A 24,477-nucleotide genomic window follows, 5' to 3' on the forward strand; every position below is an offset into this window, starting at 1 on the left:
GCAGATTGGCCTAATTAAAATAGGCAAATCTGCCCCCGTGAGGCAGAGAAGGCCCTATAAAAAATGCCCCCCCCCCCCCTGGTAGCCCCCCCGGGTAGCTCCCCCATGCCAATTTCTAATAAAAACTAAACTCCCTGGTGTCTAGTGGGCATTTCTCAAAGAAACATGAAAGGAAAGGTCATCTTTTCCTTTCATGCCTCTCTGCCTGCCCCCACCCCCGATCAGAAGAGAAATGCTTTCATTTCTCTTCTGATTGCGCTGGAAATGGGGGCGACCTGTGATGAGGTCAGTGTGCAATTGCAAACTGATGTCATCAGATGTCATTGGGGTGAAAGGTGGGATAGGTGGAGCGGGAAGTGGAAGCAATTCCCCCTCCATCCCTGCCCATGGGATGGGGGTAGGAGGGGGGCGGGAGGCCCACGGGGGAGCGCTAACGCACCCCCATGGGCTGGGTGCAAGAGGAGCTGGTCTTGTCCTCTGCACACGGCAACTGTGGCCGAGGGCGAGACCAGCTCGTCCAGGGGACCCGAGGGGTTAATGCAACAATATTTGCTGAGTTGCACAGGAAGATTCATGAAAATTATGTGAAAGAATATTGTCTTAGTTTATTGTGTGCCATAGGAAAGTAACTGTGTGTAGCAGTTTATTAGAAAATGCAATATTTTAGTGGAATAATATGAAGTAATAGAAGAAACCATGGACTATTGCTGCGAGAATTTTATAAAATATCAAAACTTGGTGGTGCCATTTACAATGATCGGATGCTGAAATCAATGCCCAGTGAGTGCCCACCATGAGCACCAGTCATATGGATGTTGGTAATTTTAATTAGTGAAGAACTTTGGAAGTGAAGTCAGTCCCTTCTTGAACCTGCTTGATTTTAGATCCCCTCTGAAAATTCTTGAAGTCAGTCCACTCTTGTCTTGAAGCTGTCCAGAACTCTGTCTTAAGTCTGCTCTCTCACAATTTGTTTCTGAGTTTCCTGATAAGTTTTCTCATCATATTCTTAACTGCCCTATCTTGTTATATGGTTCAGTACTAATAAGGCCTACTAATTCTGAACTACTGATCTGTCCTTTGGTGCAGTTCATATTCTGCACTGCCTTGAGGCTGCTGCCAACCGACAGCAGAAGATGGTGAATATTCTGCACAACGAATCAATGCCTACTGCTGTCCCATGAGGAGAGGTATAACTAAATGTGGTTTCTTATTTCCCTTTTTCAGTTAGTAACTTACACCAGCATATTTGTATAAATAGTTATTCTAGTTAGATGTTTTCCAAATTATTTTTGTCTTCTTTTATTTTTGTTTTTGTCCCCATGTGTTAGCCCGTTCCTACTCATGCATGTCACAATTCTGGTTAGTGTTAGGAATGGCCCAGCCCTGGAACCTGAAATCAAAAATTAAATTGCTAAACTATATATTGATATTGTATTGATGTCACCATCATTTGCTTTGAAGTCCGATAATAATGTGTGTATTGTGTTGTTGCTATTCTACTTTATTCTTTTGGAGTGTCTAACAGTATTGATGTTTAGTAGGTTGAATCTTTTCAGTCGCTTTGGTCAGCCTATGATCTTCATATCTATTTATAATTTATTTTTGCGCACCATCTGTGTGACATTGATTTTTGGATTGTAATAAAGCTTTGAAACTTCGTTCGCTTTGGAGTTTGATTTAGTGTTGAATTATTTACGGTGTCTAAAATATTGTTTATTGGCTTTTATGTTATCGTATTGTTGCTTGTTTGATCCTAACTACTGACTTCGTCATCAAGTCCAAAGATTCAGTTGACCTCTGACACTGAGAAATTGGGATGGTGTCTCAGCTGAGCGCTTGTGGTTTCTAAACCTAAGGTGGGAAGAAGACCTCCGCGAACTGCTCTAGCACAGCTATGCTAACGTTCATTCAAATAAAGTACACATTCATTATGTGTGAGCTTTTTAGAGGCATATTTTGATAGCTTTGAACAAATGTTTGTTTAGTATGCTTCTTTTCCATGAGTCACTTGTTTTCTGGACAACATATTTTTGCTTTTAAAAGATGCTTGTAGTAATATTTGTGTAATCATGACTTCTGACAAGTGTGTCACTCTTACTGCTGTTCCTTCAGATGATATTGCTGTGTGCTGATTTATAGACGTCTCCACATTCAGTAGTAAGTGTGCAAATGCCTGTAGGTGTTGTGACACTAGTTTTCAGGCACAGAATCCATGGAGAAATACTCCTTTTCAGAAATCGGAAAGGAACATCTCTCATAGCTCATTGACATATAAGTGACAAGTTGGCTAAAATTCAAATGTAAAATGGAGGGTGATGGCACCACTGATAATAATCAGTGGAGACCAAATATTTTTCTGTTCGAAGCCTGCAATAGACATACCTTATTATCCATCTTGATGAGAGCAAACAATTTGTCAGTGGTTGTGTTTGCACCCAAAATCTTTTTGTTCATTTCCGATCGGATGAGTGTGGCCACTTTAATTCTTTGTTAAGTGTTGCTGTGAGCTTGCACTTGGCTATAAAGGAGGGAAGAAATAGTTATATGAAAACAGAGGTTTTTCATGTCTTTTCTAGATCTAAAGTAGGAAGCAGTGGCTCAGAGGCACTACAGGGTCCACATCTTCTGGCCTCTCAGGAGGATCTCTGAACTAACCAGGGCTCGAGAATTCTTCTTCTTTGATTTTTAATAAAGAAGCTCTGACCATTTGTTTAATAATGGCTCCTAAATGAAATTAAAACTCTTCAAAAGACAACTCTCTGTGGCCCTGTAATATTGAGCAGAGATTTCAGGTTTATGCAGGACCTGAATGTGTACCACGCTACTCTAAGTAACCAATGTAGAAAAGCTAAATGTATTCTCAGAGACTACTATACTAAGTTTGTCAACACACATATCATTGTGAGATATATCACTCATGTTCAAGAATTTGCATTTCCCTGATTGTGGTGAAATAATTTACACTAAGATCACTTAGATAGCGATATTGGCTCACAATCTTTTGACCCTAGCTTTGAACTCTGTGACAACAAGTACTTAAGAGAGTCAAAGTGATTTTTAAGATTTGTGTCTTCCTCAGTTAAAACTAGTATTGAGACCTTTACTCAAACTAATGTTGGAAATGTATGTCTAAGCATAGCCTTTGGCACTCTCAGACCAGCGATTAGGTGCTTCTGCTATTCAATTGAAGGATGTGAAACTGCAGAGAAGTGGGGGATAAAGTAGGATTAAGGAATTTATGAACATGTAGGAAGCGCTTAGTCTAAAGAGATAATTTAACTTGATATGGATAATTTTCTAGAGGAGTTTATGGTTATGAAAAATCAATACTACATGAACAAAGGGCATGTGAGGATTTACAGCACTACACAACTGAACTATGTAATCACAGCCAATATTCACTGAGGATCTTGGTGTTAGCACAAGCAAGCATTCTCTAAATTCGATCAGGATCTATATAAAAGGAAACAGAATCACTTCTCATTAATTGCTACTTACATGAATTCATGTCTGTTCAGTAGAGAACAGGAACTAATATCCATTCCTAACTCTTTTTTAGGTCAAACTGATAATACTGAATCTAACGAAAAATAAAGCTGCTTGAAGTGACAGGATTCCTGTAGAATTCAATAGAACATTTTGAGATGATTTCAGTTCTGCATTCCTAAATGTGATTCAAGCTGTGATGCATTCTGTTCTCATGGATGGAATAATATTATGTCTAAAAAGAATTAAAAAACCCTTTGTATACATTGTAGTGGCCATTTACTTAATCCATTCAGAAGTGTATTCTTATTATGCCTTCTTCCTTCGCAGTGTATTTAGATATTTAGATAATGACAGTTTTAAACTGCTCTGCTAAGCTTTACCATTGCCTTTTGAATAATCAGCATCTTGTTTTATAGAAAGGTAAACTAAACCTGAAGATTCCAATTGCAATAATGTCACATCGACCTTACAGCAAGACTTATATTATTCACAGAAGAAAAAACCGTCACAACATGGACCACCATCACAAATAAAGAGACCATCTTTTCCATGGATCATGACTGCCACAGGGCCCCTTAAGATCAATGCCCCCACCATGCTGTCAACAAAGGAGTGACTTGCATCCTCACCGCCTCCCTCTGCAAAGTTGCATTTGTGGGAACCTGAAAGCACACCATGGTCACTACACCACTGAAGAAAACCAGAGCGGCCCAGCCAAGCTCACAAACACAGACCTATTTTCTACCTACCTTACCCAGCAAAGATCCTTGAGAAAGCAATTATTAGCTGCCTCACTGAACACCTAATCCACTACCAGCTTCTTGACCTCATGCAGTCCAGATTTAGACCTACTTATAGCACAGAAACGACTCTGCAGAGTCCTGAACAGAGGAGAAACTGCAGACCTCATATTACTGAATATCTCTCTGCACCGTTTGACATGGTTTCACACCGCCTTCCCATCAGATGACTACATGAGATTGGCATCCAAGGACCTACCCTCAGCTGGATTTGCCCCTTCCTGATAAGAACACAGAGAGTCAAAATGGCTCCCTACTTATCAGAAGCCTGAGAACTCAGATGCAGAGTACCCTAAGGCTCATCACTCAACCTCAACCTCTTCAATGCCTACATGACTTTTATGGCTAACGTTATCTGCACATACAACAACATGATCCTATTGTATGCAGACAACACACAACTCATACTATCCCTCTCGAGCAAGACCCCTTCATGAGGAACAAGTTCACCACATGCATGTCCAAAGTGCCACATAGATGAAGCCCAACTGCCTCAAACAACTAGACTTAGACAGTGATCTTTGGGGAAAAAAAAAAACACCTCCCCCTTAGACTCCACCAAGTGCTCATCCAGCCTCAGGGCCACTCCTATCCCAAGCTCACACGCCAGAAACCTAGGGATCATATTTGACAGCAAGCTGAACTTGTCTGTCCAGGTCAACCCCGTTGCATCATCCTGCTTCCTCACCCTGAAACTGCTGAAGAAAATATTCATATGGCCCCTGAACAACCCCAGAAGAACCATCACCCTTGTCTTCATCACCAGAAGGCTACACTGTGGAAACACTCTTTGAACAGAGAAGGCCAAACATCTCACATACAATTGTAAACTGTCCAGAAAGCAGCTGCCAGATTCATTTTTAGCCTCCCATGCAGGACCCAAGACACTTGACTCCAGAGAGAACTCCACAAGCTCCTGATAGACAGGAGTGCACAGCTCAAGCTCCTTACCCACACTTTCAAAGTACTACACAATATGGGTCCAGCTTATCTTAACAGCCTCGGCTCCTTCCACCAACATCCCAGGCAACTCTTGTCAGCCATATTCCTACTCATACAATCCAACACATACACAGGAATAGAACTGGAGGTCAGCCTTCTCTTTCATTGCGCATAAAGCCTTGAACAACGTCCTCACTTCTTGAATTCAGAAACAAGTTGAATACCTGGCTCTTCAACTAAACCTGTTCAGCACCAGTGTTCCCTCCTGGGTGATTGCTCGCTTTACAGATATCAGTAACATAATATAACAGAACATAACATAACACATTGTTAGCTGTATATTAGAAACAATAGCTTCCAAATTCGGACTTTATAGATAGAATGTGTTTGCTTCTAAGAAAAGCAATGCCACATTCTTACTAAAGCCCCAATTTGGAATCTCCAAAATAAGACATGTTTATGTTCTTTTTACTACTAACAAGCAAAACATTTTGGCCTTCATTTTGACATTGGCGGTAAAAACCACCTACCGCTGCAGAGACAGCCGCCAAAAGACCATCGCCGCAGCTATCAGCCGTCCACCATATTATGACCACAGCCAGATTTCTGCCACAAGAATGTCAGAAATCCGGCTGTGGCCATGCCGGTGGAAGCCGTAAGGTAGAGCTACCGCCACCAGCAGCGCCACGCCAGTAGACCACCGCCAGCCATATTATGACCTATAATACCGCCTGGTGGTGTTCTGCTGGTGGTCGCTGCTGGGGGTTGCAGTGCCCCATCCTCTGCCGGAAGACCACCTGGATCCAGGTAATTTGGGTCTCCGACAGGGAGGGGGGTTTGTGTTCTGTGTGTGTGTGTGGGGGTTTGTGAATGTTTGTGTGTGCGTGGATGCGGGTATGTGTTGCGTGTTGAATGTATGTGTGCATGTATGGAGGTGTGAGTGCATATATATTGTGTCATGTGAATACGTGTCTGCCTGTATGTCTGAAAGTGTGTGTGAATGGATGTATGCATGCGTGTAAGCATGTGGGAATGGGCGTGTGTGTGTGTGTGTGTGAGAAGTAGGGTGGCAGGGGGGTTGGAGAGGTAGGAGGTTGGGGGGTAACTGGAGAGGAAGGGGGGGAGACCCCTATCAGTGACAGAGAAGGAATTCCCTGTCACTGATATGGCCTAGTGCCATGGTTTTCGTGGTGCTACGAATGCCATGAAAACCACGGCGGTATGTGGGGTCATAATCCCACAGGCGGAACAATGGCAGCTGCTGGGATGGAGATCGATATCTCCAGCCTGGCGGCTGTTACCGCCGTGCCAGTCAGAGAGTTACATTGGTGCTTTGGCAGAATATATCAAAATGAGCAAGTCCTGGAATATCGAGGCATAATCAGTTGCAGTCCGAACATGGAACCAGGAAGTCCAAAGATAACAATAGCGTATCCTTACTCGATAGAAGGAAAAAGGTACGGACACCTTAGGAAAGTTGCAAATATTAACTTACTATCATCAGATATCTCCTGTATATATATATATATATATACACACACATACCAAGCATTGTGTAACACAACCCTTGATTATGTTCCAAGAACATTCAATGGAAATATGTGATACATGTTGTTGGATGCTTTTAATGCACACAGTGGTATTAAACTCTTATTATTTCACAAGCCCTTGAAATATGGAAAGTAGTTAATGGGTAAAATATAGATATCATTGCACAGGGCCTTGTGAAATATGATTTCATCATGATAATGGCAGCCCCAAACCACTGTGCATTGCTTTAACATTGTCAATTGTTTAATTAATTATTTTATTAATCAAAAGTTAAACAAAACCTGGACATTGGAATTCCAATCATTGCTCATTGCTAGCTTTGAGAGGCTTCAACAATATCTCATTCCACAGAGAGTTTGTGTTTTCCTTTATCAAAGCGATGAGTGATTCTCTAAAAGTATGCATGCTTAATGCCATAATTGCATAGTTTTCTCTTGTTTTTCTAAAGACGACCGAACAATATAGACCAGCATTCCGTTACAGGTTTCAGTAAATTTTTCCCTACATGAAATAAAAACATGTTTCGATCTAACTGGTCCAAAATATTCTTGGCATAAAAAAATAAATAATTATTAACAATTTTTATGAGCCTTCATTACTGTTTTAGGGTTATGATGACATTTATAAACCACTCGTCTGTCAGGTTTGTGGTCTATGATGGCACTAAAACTCATTGAGAGCAATTGAGGACTATATTACACATTTACTCACTGTAAATCTGTATATCTTATGTTTATTTTGGTCCAGTTAGTATGACCTTTTTGCTTATATTTTATATTAGGGAAATAGTAATTGAAATCGATCAATAAACATAAAAATCCACACATATGCAGATTACACGCAACTCTACATCAGTAACTGACATTACTTGGATATAAGATTGCCATGTAACTTTACCGATATCCAGGTCTGGATATCTTAATCAGACTGAAAGTACAACACTATCTGATGATAGAGTTTAGGTTTTGGCTAATCACCAATGGCAATCAATAGGAATGAGTGCAGGAACGGCTCTCAGCGATGAGCCTTGATAGCTTCACCCAGCACACTGATTAACCACACCACCTTCAGTATTCAGAAAGCACATCTTAAAAACATAAATTGTCTGGCATTAACTCATCATTCTGCACATATTTGATTCCCAACTTATCAGAAGCAACGACCTTCTTTGAATTGTCTTCAGAACCCCCTCTCTGAAGAGCCTCCTTCATACTCCTTCCTGACTGTTCAAGAGCTTTGCTAATATCTCACCCACAAGGAAATCTACTGGCTCCTCATTCAGCCCTCAGCACATTCTGCTATGAACTATTGAACTAAGCAATACCCCTATGAAGTAAAATCAAGATCTCCAGTAAGCTAACCCTTGCCTCTGCACCCTCCTCAGACCTTAGACGCTCACGATAGGCTCATAGGAACTCCCTCCCCATCCAAGTCTTGGAAAGCTCTGTCACTCCTCTTTGGGAAAAAACTCAAATGATGCATTTCAAGCAGCACCTCATGTATATCTCATCTACATGTAATTCTATGGATGATGGACCGTACATGAATCCCCCTTGTTGAGTATTCATCCTGTCCATGTTCCTCCATCTTAGTACTGCCCTTTGCACCAATACACAGGGCTATGTTATTTGCACAAGTTTCAGGTTTACCAACTCATCAAGCATAAATTGTAGTAATACTCCTGTCATCATAGTGATCATCTATATGTGACAATTTAGGCATTTGATTAATCAAATTACTAATAGTTTTGTTGTAAAGTGGTGCACTGAGAGTCATATTATTGTGCATTCACTGTAGGCCATTAGTCGAAAGTGATGTGGTATAGCCTTAAAATGTTATGTTCAGCAGATTCATTTGTTTCCATGTTGTTCTTTATCATGGAAATTAATAGTGTGCACTAAAACGATAATGATTTTAAGAAGAGAAATGTTAAGAAAGTTATATGCAAAAGCCAATGTTTGTAGTTCTGTGCCATAGCTACATAAATGGGTTAACAGAGTTATTTCATTTTACATCTACTGACCATGAACACTGACATAGTTTATTAATGTTGTATTCATAATTTTGAATGTTAAATGTGCTTTTTCATAAATTAATGTGCCGTTTATATTCACTTTGCTTAGTCTAAGTGAGGCTTGCAAGGTCCTGTTTCCTGACTGTGCAGAAAATTATTAGTCATTTTTGCTAATGTGAGATTTTCTTTCAGACTTAATTCTTATGAGAATGTTAGCTTGGTAATAGATGCTCCATTGTCTTACATATTGTGAGCCTGGGAACCCAACCTTGAGTACAATACATTCAGGAACTGTGGAGTAGATTTTATATACATTTATTTGAACTTGCATGGATGAGATAAAATGGAAGCCTTTTCTCATGATGAACCTGGGAATATCCACTGATGTTGCAGTCCATGTCGTATGGCTGATTTCCATTGGATAATTGCAGCTTTTGCATCATGTGGAGTGATGGATGGATGAATCTTCTTGCTTTATGAACTTTAATATACTTTTCCCCAGTTGGACTTTGGTAAGATTTTCCTCACTCTGTGCTTCTTGCTGAACCCCTTGGACTCTGAAAGGTGCATTCCTCTCTAACCTTGTCCTTTGAGATGCCTTGCTGAGACTTAGAGATTTTTCTCAGAGAAGAAGACTTTTGACTGATCTTCTGAAATGCTGATTCCTTCCCCTTTTTCTTTGTAATCTTTTGTCAACTTTGGTTAGTGATTTGTTCCCCTAGATTTATTTTCTAAATTCTTGTTGTCCTTTTGTGCTTTTTGTCTTTTTTCCAACATGTGCTTCACCCAGCACATGTTAAATGAATTAGCAAATTCGTAAGGTTACCCCTTGCCCAGGTTATTACATTGCTGAAGATAAAACAGCTAAATGACTAACAGAATCACACAGCATTTGTTTCCGCCTTTCAAAATGTTCTTAATTGTCTTATTGTTATAGGCGTAACTTTAATCAAATGTTTAGTCTTTTTGATGTTAGTTCATTTGAAATTCTTTAGGAGGTTTAGACAGCCTCTCACGATTCTGTACCTTTACAGTCTTTTCTTGAGAGTTATCTATGTTACTCTGAGCCTCAACCTGTAATAAGCACCCTTGGACTTTGTTTCAGACTGGAGTTTTCCTTATGTGTCGACATTGGTCATTTTGTCATTCTACATTGTCTTGTTGTGCAGTTGATGCCTCTGTCTCCACACTCTTATGCTTGGTGAAAAGATTCATTAACCCCGTCTGAAGCATAATCCTGCGAAGGAATATGCTCTAGCACACCTCAATCAAAATGGCACAGATATTTCAATTGCTTAATCCTCACACTTTTGGCAATGAAATCATGATATATTTTACCTGATGTTGATCATGAGCTTCATCATAGCTGTCAATATCACTAATATAAACTTTTTTGGGGTTAATGATACTTAAGCTTTAATTAGGAATTCCAAACTTATTAGACATTTTCAAGAATAATATCATGCAGGCGATAAACATATTCATGGAAAACTAAAATATAAAGGGCTAACACTTAGTCCAACCTTTTCTTAGGAATGTGATTTTGAAAAGCGGGGCAGAATTTACAGCAGCTCTTGAGGCTCCCTTAGAGGCAATTCTTTCAATTTCCTCCCAGCTAAATGTTTCCACTTGAAAATCACTCAAATTCAAATTTCTCAGCCACCAGTAGGTACTTTTGCCAATGAATGGTGAGTTATTTAAAAGCGGTCTGACCTTTCTCTACATAGTAACAGTGAGATGTTGTTTTATTAAAACTTAATTGCTTATCCAAACTTTTGTGTTTGTAATACATGTATAAAACAATTCGAAATGAGCTCTTCTGGAGGTAAAGCTGCTAGCAACACCTCCAGTGGCCTCTTACTTTACGATAATATACAGTTTCCACATATATAATCTTGACCTTGAAGGTATTCAAATGACTACATTACCAACAATTGTATAGATGGATCTGAAATATATTTTCTGTTCTTCTTGATGTTATGACTCTGTCGTCCCACCTCTAGGGGGTGCTGTAAAGGGAATGTCTGTAGCCTGGGAATCACCTTGCACACTCATCTAGAGTCCCTTTCTGACTCCTGTTTGTTTCCCTTTTCGCTATGGTATGATTTTGCAGAATTACATTTGCTTCCTGGGACTTCAAATCCCATAATGCACCGCCTGGTAGTCAGGAAAGCCTTGATTCTGCTATACATTGTTTTCTATTGGAGAAGTTGCTCCTTTTTACTGGATTCTCTCCTCCAGGACTTGCGAGTTTCTGAAACTACACACACCTGAGACCTTTCCTGTGCGGCCCAGTCATGTAATTCCACCTGGGGTTTGCTGCAGCCTAGAACTGCTGATAAGCAGCCATTTCCTCAAGATCCTCTTCGTGCATTGGAGTTCGATTCTTTTGTGTTCCAGACCCTTTATTGGATGGTGTTCCAGTCTTGTTCCTGTTCTGTTTCAGATTGAACCTGCTTTCTGTTTCTCTGCCCTGTTCCTGCTTATTTCAGCCAGAGTCTGCTCCCTGTCTCTTAGCCTTGTTTCTGTTTGTTTCTTCCAGAGCCTGCTCCCTGTTTCTCCATCCTGTTCCTGCATTGTTTCAGCCTGAACCTGCTCCCAGTTTCCCAGTCCTGTTTCCTGCTTGTTTCAACTCTCTCTGTTCCAGTTCTGTTCTTGCTTGTTCCAGCCAGAGCCTGCTCTCAGTTTCCCATTCCTGTTTCTGCTTGTTCCAGACAGAACTTGTGCTCTGTTTTCCAGTCCTGTTCCTGCCTTTGCTTCATCTTGAGCCTGTTCCCAGTTCCTGCCTCTGCCTCCTAGTTTGTTCCTTCTGTTTCTGTTTCCTCTTGGGTATTTGTGTCTGGTAAGTGTACTATCAGTCTTCACCTGTGTATAAGTGTTTTCCTTTGTACTGGGATCGACTCCTGGTTTTCAGGAGGCAATTCCAGCCCCTATCCTTTGTCTAGTGTCATACGTAGTGTTTAGTGCCTAACAGTGACAGTGTGCTATTGCTGTTTTTCCAGGAATTGCCACTGTGTTTCCAGCTGGACCCACAAGGCCTTGTCTTGTGTATGTAAGTACAATCCTTGTTTGTGCTCTAAGGGTCCAGAGACAGAATCACTTCTGCTGCCTCCTTTCTATGGGGCTTGCAAGGTGACTACCTGTAAGAGCAATCTGCACAGAGGCATTGACGTTCCCTGTTGCTGTGGGAAGTTCTGAGCCCTACCCTCTGTACAACCTTAGTGATAAACCCAGTGTGTTTGTCCATTAGTAATCTGTTTCCTGTTTGTTCACACTAAGGTTGTTCTGCTTTTACTTTCCTGTTTCCTCTGCATGTCCATATCTGTCCTTTCCTGTGTATGCCTTTAGCTGCTCTTCTGCCCCAGTACACTACCTCTTTGGGATATTCTCTGACCTCAAGGGGTGCCCCAATCAGAGTCCTCATCAGACCCCGCCCAAAACCGTGACACTTGATTTCTATTATGCAGTCCATTGGATTTTGAATGGATCCGATTTTAAGGGTCTGAGTTCATATTTCTTTTAAAATATGTATGTGCTGGGGCGTGGCTGCCGCCAAGATGGCTGCAGTCTTGTGAGGCTCCAGCGGGGGCATCCCTACCATGTTTCAAATCACTGCCATCACAACATTTTGACCCGCCTGGGGGTCATATAGACAATCGAGTGGCCATGAGGGGACCGTGGGCTGCTTGATAGCCTCAAACACCCTGTACTGCAGCTCAATGTAGGATAAATATATTATTTGGAGATATCTCTGTGGCCTCAACACACATGCATCAATGTTGGGATACTTCCTGTGTGCAAAAATGTTTGCTTGCAAATGGGCCACATGTTGCATGCTTATCGATCATGAAACGGCTGCCTTGCTGTTGCTGCTGAAGCAGACTGCCATGACTCGATACAGCCAGTTCGCCTCTTTATCTGCACAACATCTGTGTGTGGATGTTTCCCTGATTCCTCACATACAGCACCTATGAAAGTACATTGATGTTTATAGTGGACTCCACTCCACTGCATATTTGTTACTGCTGACTGTCACACTAGAGTTCTCCCCATGGACAGTTATCATGTCCACAGTGCACAGGTGGCCAGGTCTGTTCTCTCTTGACGGGTTCCTTGAACTCTATGCTCTTGCACTGTTTTGGCCACTGGATAGTACGTGAATTGGGGGATCCTACTGGATGTCTCACGACTGGACAAGGAGATCTTACCTTGTGCCCATATTCCTCGATGGGCAGTCCTATACAAGTGCTCTCCTCAATGCCACCTTGACATACGAAGAAAGGCAAGTCAGATCCCAAGCAGTGCAGACTTACCTTTGACAAAACCCGACCAATGGTGGGAGGGGGGCCCTCAATAGATGCAGAAGACCTAGTGGATCCTGATCTACCTGCATCCTCGACCCAGGACATGGTCGTCTTAATGGTGGAACTAAAAGCAGGCCTTTGCGCAATGGGAAAATGATTTGACACAATTGCTGGCCGGCTTGATAAACTGGGGAAACGCTTTGATCCTCAGGTGGTACAAATAGACAGAGTTGAGGAATGAATATAGAGGTTGGAAGATGGTGCTACAGCGGTAGATAAAAGAGTGGAGAAGTTGAAACGTGTACTCAAATAAGCTGCAATGAGATATGAGGAAAAAGAACCCTGCTCTCAGAGAAATAATATCTGTGTATCTGGCATCACTGAGATCACCAACATGAAGCAGACACTTTTTGTGGAAAAACTCCTCACAGACCTTTTTGATCACTCAAGCTTCTCCACTACATTTGCTGTTGAATGTGCCCAACACTCGTTAGGCCCGAAACCCCCCGAAGGTACACTTCCATGCTTTCTTATAGCCCGTCTGCTCAATTATAATGACAGGGATACTGCATTTTGCCTTGCCTGAGAGCACGGCCCCCTTCGCTACCAGGGAACCTCAATCTCGATACACCTCGACTTCACACCAATAGTGCAGGAGGCCCATTGGAGGTTTAAAGATGTCTAAAACACCTTTAAAGAGATGGACCTACGATATGTTATGCTCTACGATGCCCAATTGCGGGTAGAACACAAAGGGAAGTATCACATGTTTGACACACCAGCAGAAGTGACTGCTTTTTGCAAACAATTACTGCCCAAATCTGCATCTCCCTGCTCGGACGCATCTAAACCTACAAAATCAAGAGACACACATCAGTCATCCTCACCAGACTTACCACGAGTAGTGTACCCATTATGTACACATAGGATAAATACTGTTCAAGTCTCCAGGTTTGGTTCATATGTATGGCTCAGCTGGCTCAGTCATGTGCTCATTATACTAGTCTACATGACGCACTGGCAGTTGATTTGAATATATCCTTTATAATTATTACTGCTAACTGGGCTACTACTCGCTGAGTTGTCACCAGGCCCCAATGGCGAACGCCTTTGTTGTTATAAAGGGATTGTTTTTCACTTTGTTTCTATTGGAAGGGATGCACTGGATGATTTCTTGTCTAGTGTGGGTGGGGGTAGTTGGGGTGTTTTGTTTTCAAGCAATTGATGTTGTATTGTATGGCTGTGCATGCTCGTTAGGTCAGTACACCAACGATACAACACACTAGCTACCACACATCTGCAACATGCTACTGGTTTAGCAGCTTTTCATCATACAAATATGGGCAGAGCACTTGACCTCAAATTCATATCTTGGAATATACTGGGAATCAACAACCCACGGAAAGGGAAACAAGTGTTATCATATTTACACAGACAGAACATAGGGGTGGCATTTCAGCAGGAGATGCACATACCTCCCAGTAATGATACTCCCTTTGCTAAGGCCTGGGACACACACCTCTTTTCTCAGGGTGTAGCTCACACTCCCGTGGCACATGTATTCTTATACATAAACACATGTCCTTTTCGCTTCAGTGTTGCCACTCTGATCCAGAGGGACAGTTTGTTCTTATAAGGGCTATTCTAACTGACAAACAAGTATTGTTACTGAATATCTATGCCCCGATGTGGATGACCCTGCCTTTTTCCACAACTTAGTGGCCCACCTCAGATGGCTGGATGCCAACTATATGATACTTGGTGGCAATTTTAATTTACCTCAGTGTTTGCAGTCTGATTCCACTAGTTCCCAACCTAGTGATAATCTTCAAGTCTGAGCCACGCTTCAGCCTATTATTGGGACCTATGCCTTGCACAATGTGTGGTGCTCCAGGTATCCTAACAAACCAGGTTGTACATTTTACTCTGCACCACATTATATCTGGACCAAAGTGGACTATTGGTTCCTCTCGGCCAACACTTACTTCTGGGTTGAGAACATTGCTGTTCTTCCCCGGGCACTGTCTGACCACAGTCCAGTCTTTCTTAAGCTACAAATACCCTGCAGATGCTGAATGGAACACACCTGGAGGTCCCGTGGAGAGGCAATACATGACCCAGAGTTCCGTGGGGAGAAGCTTAGCTCCATGATCAAATATTTGGAGTTAAACTCTGGAACAGTAGATACACAAGTCACCTTATCAGAAGACATTTAAGGCTTTCATACGCGGAGTCTGCATCTCTAAATACTTAGGCATCCTTTGAGACTTCAAGGCACAGCTACAACGCATCAAAAAGCAATTACATGAGATAGATGTCACTGCCCTCGTGGATCGGGACTCACACTTACATCGCTGTTCTGAACTAATTACGGAGTAGCGTGACCTTGCAGATAGGGAGCTGGCATACCTAGGGAAGAATGCCCGGGCTTGAAGATATGGTGAGGGAGAGCACCCAAGACGTACCATTGCATGAGTAGTGCACCCTAATTGACTTAATAATTACATCACGGATTGGAGGGGAGGCAGGAGGCAGATGGTGGGCAGAGAGGACATCATGGCGGAATTCTGACAATATTATATATGACTCTATACACCACGTACACCTGATGACCCGTCGGCAATAAATGCCTATCTTGATGAAACTGCCTTGGTATGGCTCATGGCGGGGCAGCAAGAATTTCTCTGGGAGCCCATCTCCCTTGATGAGGTAACAGCAGCTATAGATGCCATTAATGGTTCTAAGGCTCCTGGACTGGATGGCCAGACTGGAGCCTTTCACAAGGCTTTAAAACAACAACTGGCCCAGCATTTATTGGCAGTCTACAATGAACCCTTTCAAAATGGCATACTTCCCCTCACGCTTTGTGAAGCGGTCCTGATTTTGCTGCTAAAGCCTGGTAAGAATCCTTTAAATTGTGCCTCTTACCGCTCTCCCTCCCTGTTGAATCTAAACAATAAGATCTTGGCCAAAATTCTTGCCACCAGACTGGCGCCTCTGATGGAGCAGATTATTGCACTGGCACAGTCCGGCTTTGTTCCTCACCATTTGACCTCCTTAATTCTTTGCACTATCTTTGCGATCTTACATTGGGTACCGCTCGAGATCCCAGCTGCTGTTGCCTTGCTGTACTCAGAAGGCATTCGACTCCCTGGAGTGGCTGTTTTTGACGGCTGTCCTGAGCAGACTTGCCATCCCTCCCCCATTCATAACTTTAATAATGCTATTATATGCTTGCCCAGTGGCTCGTATACGGATCAATGGATCGCTTACTGACCGCTTCCCAATACTACGTGGTACTAGGCAGGGTTGCCCTCTTTCACCTCTCCTATTTATAATTGCAATGGACCCCATGGTTTGTATCCTGTAGGACTCCCATTCCTATAGAGGATGGCAACTTACACACAGCCCTCTTTTGCTATCTCTTTATGTGGACGACATCTTGCTTTTTCGTTGCCATCCTTTGACCAACATTGCTCCAATTATGCAGGAGATCTCTGGATGTCTGGACTATAAATAAATTGGGCTAAGCCTGAGCTCTTTCCGTTGACTGATTCTACCCAACAGGTCCGGCTGAGTTCCCCCTCAGATGGGCTACTGATGACACCAAATACCTGCTTTTTATCTATACTATTTGGCAGCTTAATGCCACTATTCACACAGATGGTACCATCCGGATTCTCTGGTCCTATATCTCAAACCTGAACAAGACCAGCTAAATGGACTCCTACATTCTCAAATGTTAACAAAAGGAATACCACTGCATATGTGCAATCTCCAGACAATCTCAATAACATGTTGAGCCTGGCATAGGGTGCGATGAATTTTAGGATGTGAACCCTGTTACTCCCCAGCTCTTCCCCTCTACAAGATTCCATGCTCCCTCTCACTCGGGAAGTGTTGGTTCAATGCACGCTGCAACAGCATAATCTATACACGATAGGTGACCTTTTCCCTGATGGGTATATCATACAAAGCCCATTAAATATGGAAGAGTGTGGTATGTCCTGTATGGATCTCCTCGTTTTCTCAAGAATACACAGTAACCTCTGCTCCTTTTTCCCCACATACTCGCTGGCCCCTGAGGAATTTCCACCCCTAACACATGTAATCATAGATGTAGATGGGGGCCGATTAGTCTCCAAATTATACCGGTTATGCATAGCCATGAAGCCTGACAATTCGAGTTTGAGAATATGGGTGCAAGAATTAGACTTCCCTGTCACAGGCAACATTTTGAAATACTGCTGTAACCAAATACAGTGCATGGTGATTAATCACAGACTTAAATTATTGCATTTCAGGTTCCTCCACTGTTGTTATCTACCTCCTATAGCCATAGCTAGGTTCAACCCTGACAGTTAGAATCATTGTCCGAAGTGTAATATGCTGGGTGCAGATTTTGCACACTCAACATGGACATGCCCCGAAATTTCAACAGACTAGACATCTATATATAGACACATCGCCTGCATGCTCCACACAAATATAACACCGAGCCCTCTCCATGGCCTTACTGGGGTACACTAAACCTGTCCACAACCATTGGGCCGTCTAGACTCCATGGCCTTCTTGCTATCCAAATGTGAGATTGCACTGCAATGGGGAGACCATAGGGTCACAATATCCATGGACTGGTTCCAAAGCATGACTTTCTGCAACAGTGTCAGCAAAGACTATGTACTCCTGCATCCCCCTTGTCTAGGCCAAAGTACTACAGAAAGTAATCAACGCACAACTACGGAATTTCATTGAGGCCAACAACTTCCTGGACAGCTCCCAGTCCAGCTTCCGCAGCAATTCACAGCACGGAGACAGCACTCCTGGCAGCCAGTGATGACATCCAATTACTCCTAGACCGCGGCCACACCACAGCACTCATACTCCTCGACCTCTCAGCAGCTTTCGACACAGTCTCCCATAGCACTTTGCGCACCAGACTCCACGTCATAGGAATCCACATAAGAGCCCTGGAATGGATCCACTCCTTCCTCTCCAGGAGGACGCAGAGGGTCAGACTCCTGCCCTAGACTTCCAGACCCACAGGAGTCAACGGCGGAGTCCCCCAAGGATCCTCACTGAGTCCCACACTGTTCAATGTATACATGGCCCCTCTTGCTGCCATTGTCAGAAGCCACGGTATGAACATGGTGTCATATGCCGATGACACACAACTCATCATTTCCCTCACCAATGTCCCGGACACGGCAAAAGGAACGTTCACTCAGGAATGGAAGCCGTTGCCACCTGGATGAGAGCAAGCTGCCTCAAGCTTAACTCCAACAAGATGGAGCTCATCATCTTCGGAAATGTCACCTCAGCTTGGGATGACTCCTTTTGGCCCACATCCCTCAGCGCCTTCCCTGCACCGACCGAGCACGCCCACAACTTAGGAATCATCCCCAACTCCCCCCTATCCATGACCCGCCAGGTAAACTCTGTTGCCTCCTTCTACTGGCAAACACTCCACAAACTTCGGAAGATCTTCAGATGGAATCCAGCAGACCGCTGCAGGACAGTCACCCACGTCTTAGTCACTAGCAAGCTCAACTACGGCAACGCTCTCTATGCTGGCACCTCAACTAGGAACATCAAAAAACTTCAACTCATCCAGAATGCCACTGCCAGACTCATTCTGGACCTCCCTCGCTGAGAACACATCTCCCAACACCTGAGGACCCTCCCCTGGCTACCGTTTGAGAAGTGAATCACCTTCAAGCTTCTCACCCACACGTACAAGGCCATACACAACGCAGGACCAGCCTACCTAAACCACTGCGTCTCCTTCCACACCCCCTCCTGATCCCTCCGCTCTGCCCAGATGGCCTGGCCACCGTCCCTTGCATTGGCAAAGCCACTGCCGGAGGACGATCTTTCACCTACACTACAGCAAAGAGCGGGAACAACCTTCCCCTGCACCTCAGACAAAGCACGTCGCTCACCATCTTCAAGAAGAACACAAGACGTGGCTCTTCGGATGAGGCCCCTCCCCTCCTACCCAGTGCCTTGAGACCCTCACAGATGAGTAGCCGTGCTTTACAAATATTAATTGACTGATTGATTGAGGCCCCTTGGCCTTATGCCAGCCTTTCCATGATTGCCTCAATACACTTGAACATGACTATTCAGAGTGATAAGCCTTCTCTACCCCTTTTCCCTTTCACTGAACCCCCTACTTGTGTGTTCGAAAATAAGATATGGATATGAATATTTTCAATGTTCTATATCTGAATATGATAATTTGATGTGTTGGTACTATTTAGTTCAGTAACTGCCTTGTGTTGTGCTACGTGATATCTTGTGTTTGTTGCTTGTCTGTTTTGTTGGCAAAAACTCTAATAAAAAGAAATTATAAAATAATATATATACATGTGCTACATGATCTGTACATGATGACATTCATTTCTTCATTGTATTTCTGGCTAAAGAAGAATCTTAAAGTAACAAATGTATTATCCTACGTGGCTCAGGTTTGGATATCCTTTTTTTCTCTACCCTATGCATATCCATCAGCTGCTGATGCCAAATGTGCTGGCATGAGTATTTTTTTCCACACATTTATCTGCACTGGGATATAAAATATTTTCTTTTGCAAATCATTCTATTAAATAAAGGAAAAATACATTGTATTTAATCCTTTCTCGTTAGTCCTTCAACTGTATAGCCAATTATACTTTTTAAGTAGATGTTATCTTTACATTTGCAATATTAATGTTTTCGATTTGCTTCTCTCTCTATTTGTGAACATTGACTTGTATTGACGTGTTACCAAACTGGCTGGGACAGCACGAAGGATATTACCTAGCACTTGATGCCTGATTCAGTCACACTGTGGATCCCTTCTAGTACCCTCCAGCCATTTAGAAGCCTTTTCTCCCGCTGATAGGCTAGAGGAAGGGCTAACGTAGAAATGATAGAAACAGAGCAGGAGTCTTAGAGATCTCTTTACTTTCATTTTCATGTGTTTCCCCCATGACCATTAATTCCAGGGATTGCAGGCATAGTGATGGTGGGGTAACAAAGTGTAAGCCAAGTGTAACTGGTAACCTTCATTAGCCCTGATTGACATTAATGTCTATTTTAGTCAGTACCTCTTGCTTCTCATTGACCTGACTACATACAAGAAGCCATCTCGGGCCATGATACACAAGGTCCTGCCAGCTGATAAGAAAACACTCCATTTTGTTATGTGCAGTTCGTGGATCTTGAGTTTACAGAATGGGCAACGCATGCCCTTCTATAACATGCAATGTAAAATTACTGCTCTCCTGCTAATGCTGTGGAAAGTACGTTTTTCTTCATTTGTACCGTGGTATGCTTTTAGTAAATAAAGCTCCCATTACGGAAGCATCCATAGGGCCAACAACCCCACGAGAGACAAACTAACCATCCTTCACCCGCAGCATGACAAAACATGTCACTGCTATAAAATTATTTCATTGGAGATGCCTGAAAGGATTTCAACATGCAACTCCGCACTCTTATGCAATATGGTTTGATGAACATCAGCAGGGTGAATGCAGCCTGGGAAATGATCAGGCATGGCTCCTCACTAGGGTAGAGAAGCCCCCCCCCCCACCAGCAGCAACAGCTGCAAAGCTTTTACTACAAAACGATAATAAACTACATTTCTTATCATTTTGTAGTACTCCCCCTCAGTGCGCTTTTATGTTTGGCCGGCTGTCTCGGGCCGGCCAAACACACATGCACACTGTGCTCTCTCCAGCCCAGCACTGTGTTGCCGGGCTGGAGAGAGCAGCCACAGGTTCCCTGCCTGCCTGGGAGTGCCCTGCCTAAGCGCTCACAGGCAATCCTAACTTTGCTCTGAGCAGTGTCAGAATTGGCCGCAGGGCAGGCAGGGAGCCTGTGCCTGCAGCCTGTGTGGAGGTGGCGGCAGCCACGACAATGCAGGTAAGTGTTTTTTATTTTTTTAAGTAATTCCCCCCTCCTCAAAAGTGTGCCACCCCACCCCTACTAAGCACCATTAAGCACCAGGAGCCACTCCTGGAAATAATGCCCAAGTATGGGGAACTTTATTCCCAATCAATGGACAGGGTGGCCCACAGAAGGCCACCCCAGAGTTATAGGTAAATCCACCACTCTGTTATTGTGTGTTTGTGAAACAGGCATACACTTTTTCTTTTTCAGAACGGTATTTGGTGCCAGTGAATGCAAGTCTAAATCAGGCAAGTGTGCCTACGTACTTAACAGACTGATACCTTTCACACTATGTCCTGAGTGCTAAAAAAGGGAAAACGTTAGTGTTCACTTCTAAAAAATCACAATTTTATGAGGAGACTGAACTGTTTGACACATGGATTGCTGTCCTCGTACCAGTTGCTGTTTTAGAACACAGGGCCTCTGGTGATACATAGATGTGTTTCAATAATATTGATGATATAGATGATTGATTATTTTTCGTGGTCGGATGTTGCCTTTACCTTTGCAAGAAACCATTGACATTTTGCCTAAGTCCTGGAGAGATAAAAACATTCAAAATCCTTGTTTTTAACGAAAATATTGTACAACTTGTTGACTAAATACCAAAAAAGACTGCAAACATTAAGGAAAGGCTCCTTGAATTCCAGTCAATTAATCTAGGTGTTAGGATGTTGTTCAACAACTTCCTGCCTACTTGTTACCTGCTCTGGCGTTACCGCAGCAGCAGGGCGAAGCCCATCAGTCAGCAGACCCTTTTTCACTCCTCAAACACAGGGAATATGTTTCATATAGGCTGGCTGGAGGAAAGTCACATTACCACTTTCCACTGGTCTTCCAGGTGAATGTAGCTTCCCTTTTCCCCCAAGACCATTCTGCATTCTCTAGCTTAATGGGTAAGCAGGGTTTTCTGGGTGGACCTGGCCCTTTTTGTCCATGTAGGTTAGCAACCGATAGTTTATCTTGTATATTGGTTAAGGATTTCCATCACATATATTTATGTTTGAGCTGAAAATGAAATTCTTCCCACTTAAATCTATTTGGCAAAAAATAAAGGGGAGATTTTTTTTATCTCAGATGCTGACACTCTGCTAGAGAGTGTTTACACAATTGTTTTTATTTTGGTCATAAGTAATCCAAACTAATAATATTGCTTACATTGCTCTAATGATATGCCACATATTCTTATAACAATAACACTCATTTCCTGTTTTTGATTTGGTGCACTACTGCAACAACTATCCAAGGGTCTTTTGTATTAGAGACAACTAAGATGGTGGCATTAAGCATACCTACTGTTCATTTCATCTTTTAAGATATGTTCAAGATTAGTCCACTTATGGGTGAACAAAATATTTGCTCCTTCAGGTTCTAGTTGCTCTCATTCTAAGCTGGCAGGGCTGCGCTGTGGTTAGGCAAGGTATAGCCTGGCTGTGGCGAAGACCCTAGATGCTAACACCTATTGTAATATGACAACATATCAAATATAATCAAGGAATGTAGGTAATCAAAATCCATTGATTGTGTCAAACTACTTTAGCTGCACTCAGTCAATAAAAATGATGTAACATTTTCCTAACTAGAGTTGATAAGATGTGAAACCGCCAACCTGTCACACTCTAAAATACAGGCTCCTATAGTCGTTGCATAACATGTTCTTTTAAACATGTTACGTTGTTATGATCAAAATGTAGAAACACCCCTTCTTAACTTACTTTTCAGAACTGTTTATTGTGCAAAAGCTTTGTTTTACACAATTACAGTTGACCCACCAAGGCATTAAATATGCCAATTTAAGCCCAAAATAGCTTTTATTTCTTTCACACTAAGGGCTGCGAGTGTGTCACACCAGACAGGGGCAATAAGGTATGCTACCCTTCCCTTAGATTCAATAGGGGAAAGCATTCCTTCAAACCTTCAAATCAGGTGTACACTAGAGGCAGTTGTACTAAACAGTTGCACACATTTAGAGCTAATTTATCAAAATGCTAATTTGCAAATGCAAACACAAAAACATTTTTCATTTTTCAAGGAGAGCTAATAAACAGGCCCACATATAACAGAAATCAAATACCTGATGCCCAAAGTCAAAAAATGAAAATAAATTAAGAGATGAGGGAGGACCTTTGGTGTAAACATGGTGGAGACTACTCCGTCGCTGGCATGGTTATACCGCTCTGGCAGAGTAAGGGCCATCAGAGGTTGACTGGTATGTCCACCCACCTAATTAAGATGGGCAGACATTGAGGTCAGTTTTCACTGCGCGTCACAATCAGTAAAACCCTGGTGGTAAGTGGCACTGAATCTGTATAATGTCCCCTTGCTGTGGAATATAAATCACATGGCAAGGTTTTTTTTTTTTTTTTTTTCAAAAAGAAAATCCATATTTGGGATTTTCTTTTTAAAAATAAAAAAGGCACTTTGCTGTACAGGTCCATCATGTTTCATGGAGCCATATGTCAAAGTTACATCTGCAAGTTGTATTGGATTGCAACTTGATGACGGTTCCTGTGAATGGTAGAAATGTCTGTTGTCTCGCCAGACGTTTCTATGGTTGCCAGTCAGGACCTCCAGCAAGAGCCTGATTTAGAATTTGTACTTCTCATCTGCTGTATTACAAGTGCATTATATCCTGTGGCACTTGTAGTACAGTGGATGGGATATCCATCACTTTTGTGATGGAATAATTCTTTTGCTGAATTGTAAATCAGCCTCTTAATATTCAGATATTTAATCAGAGTTGCAACAGAAGGTTTGGTTATAATTTTCCAAATACATTCTTTGCCTTGGGAACTTTTTTATTTGTCTTTCACAACATTTCGTCATGGCTACATATTTTACAATATGCAAAGACAGATAGGCTCCATTTGCTATTTTTTCATACAGTTTACCTTATGTCGCTTTTGCGAAAAGAAATATTGAAGGTTATATGAAATAAATTAACCAGGCAGTCTAAAGCGTGTATTCCTTTCTCCTTAGGGCATTAAGTTTACTTAAATTACTTTATTGTGATAGATGTGAGTAATCCATCAGTAGACATACGTAGTTGCAACATACAATACAGTATTGAATAATTATGTTCAAGAGTTGTAACTGCATCATCAATGCATACCTTGGCAAGAGAACGTCAATGCCAAGGGAAATCAATGTACTTGTGTGGTACCCTCTTGCTACTCACGATACATCATGGCTCTCTTCTTTAACATTCGGAAAAGAATGTGAACATTTTCTGAAGCTTTTAATATTTTTATGATACAGTGTTTAAAACAATTGCAAATGCTTACAAATGCAAATATGTACAGTAAGTCCAAAAAATACCAATCGGGCACTACAGCATAACAGGGTGCGATAGAGCCTTGTATAGCTGCAAGCTTTCTCGAGGGACAAATTGAGGAACCCTAACATCAGCCACAATGACAGACCCACCTTCGATTCGACA

This window comes from Pleurodeles waltl, chromosome 2_1 (genome assembly GCF_031143425.1).
Source record: "Pleurodeles waltl isolate 20211129_DDA chromosome 2_1, aPleWal1.hap1.20221129, whole genome shotgun sequence".
In the NCBI taxonomy this organism is placed as follows: domain Eukaryota; kingdom Metazoa; phylum Chordata; class Amphibia; order Caudata; family Salamandridae; genus Pleurodeles; species Pleurodeles waltl.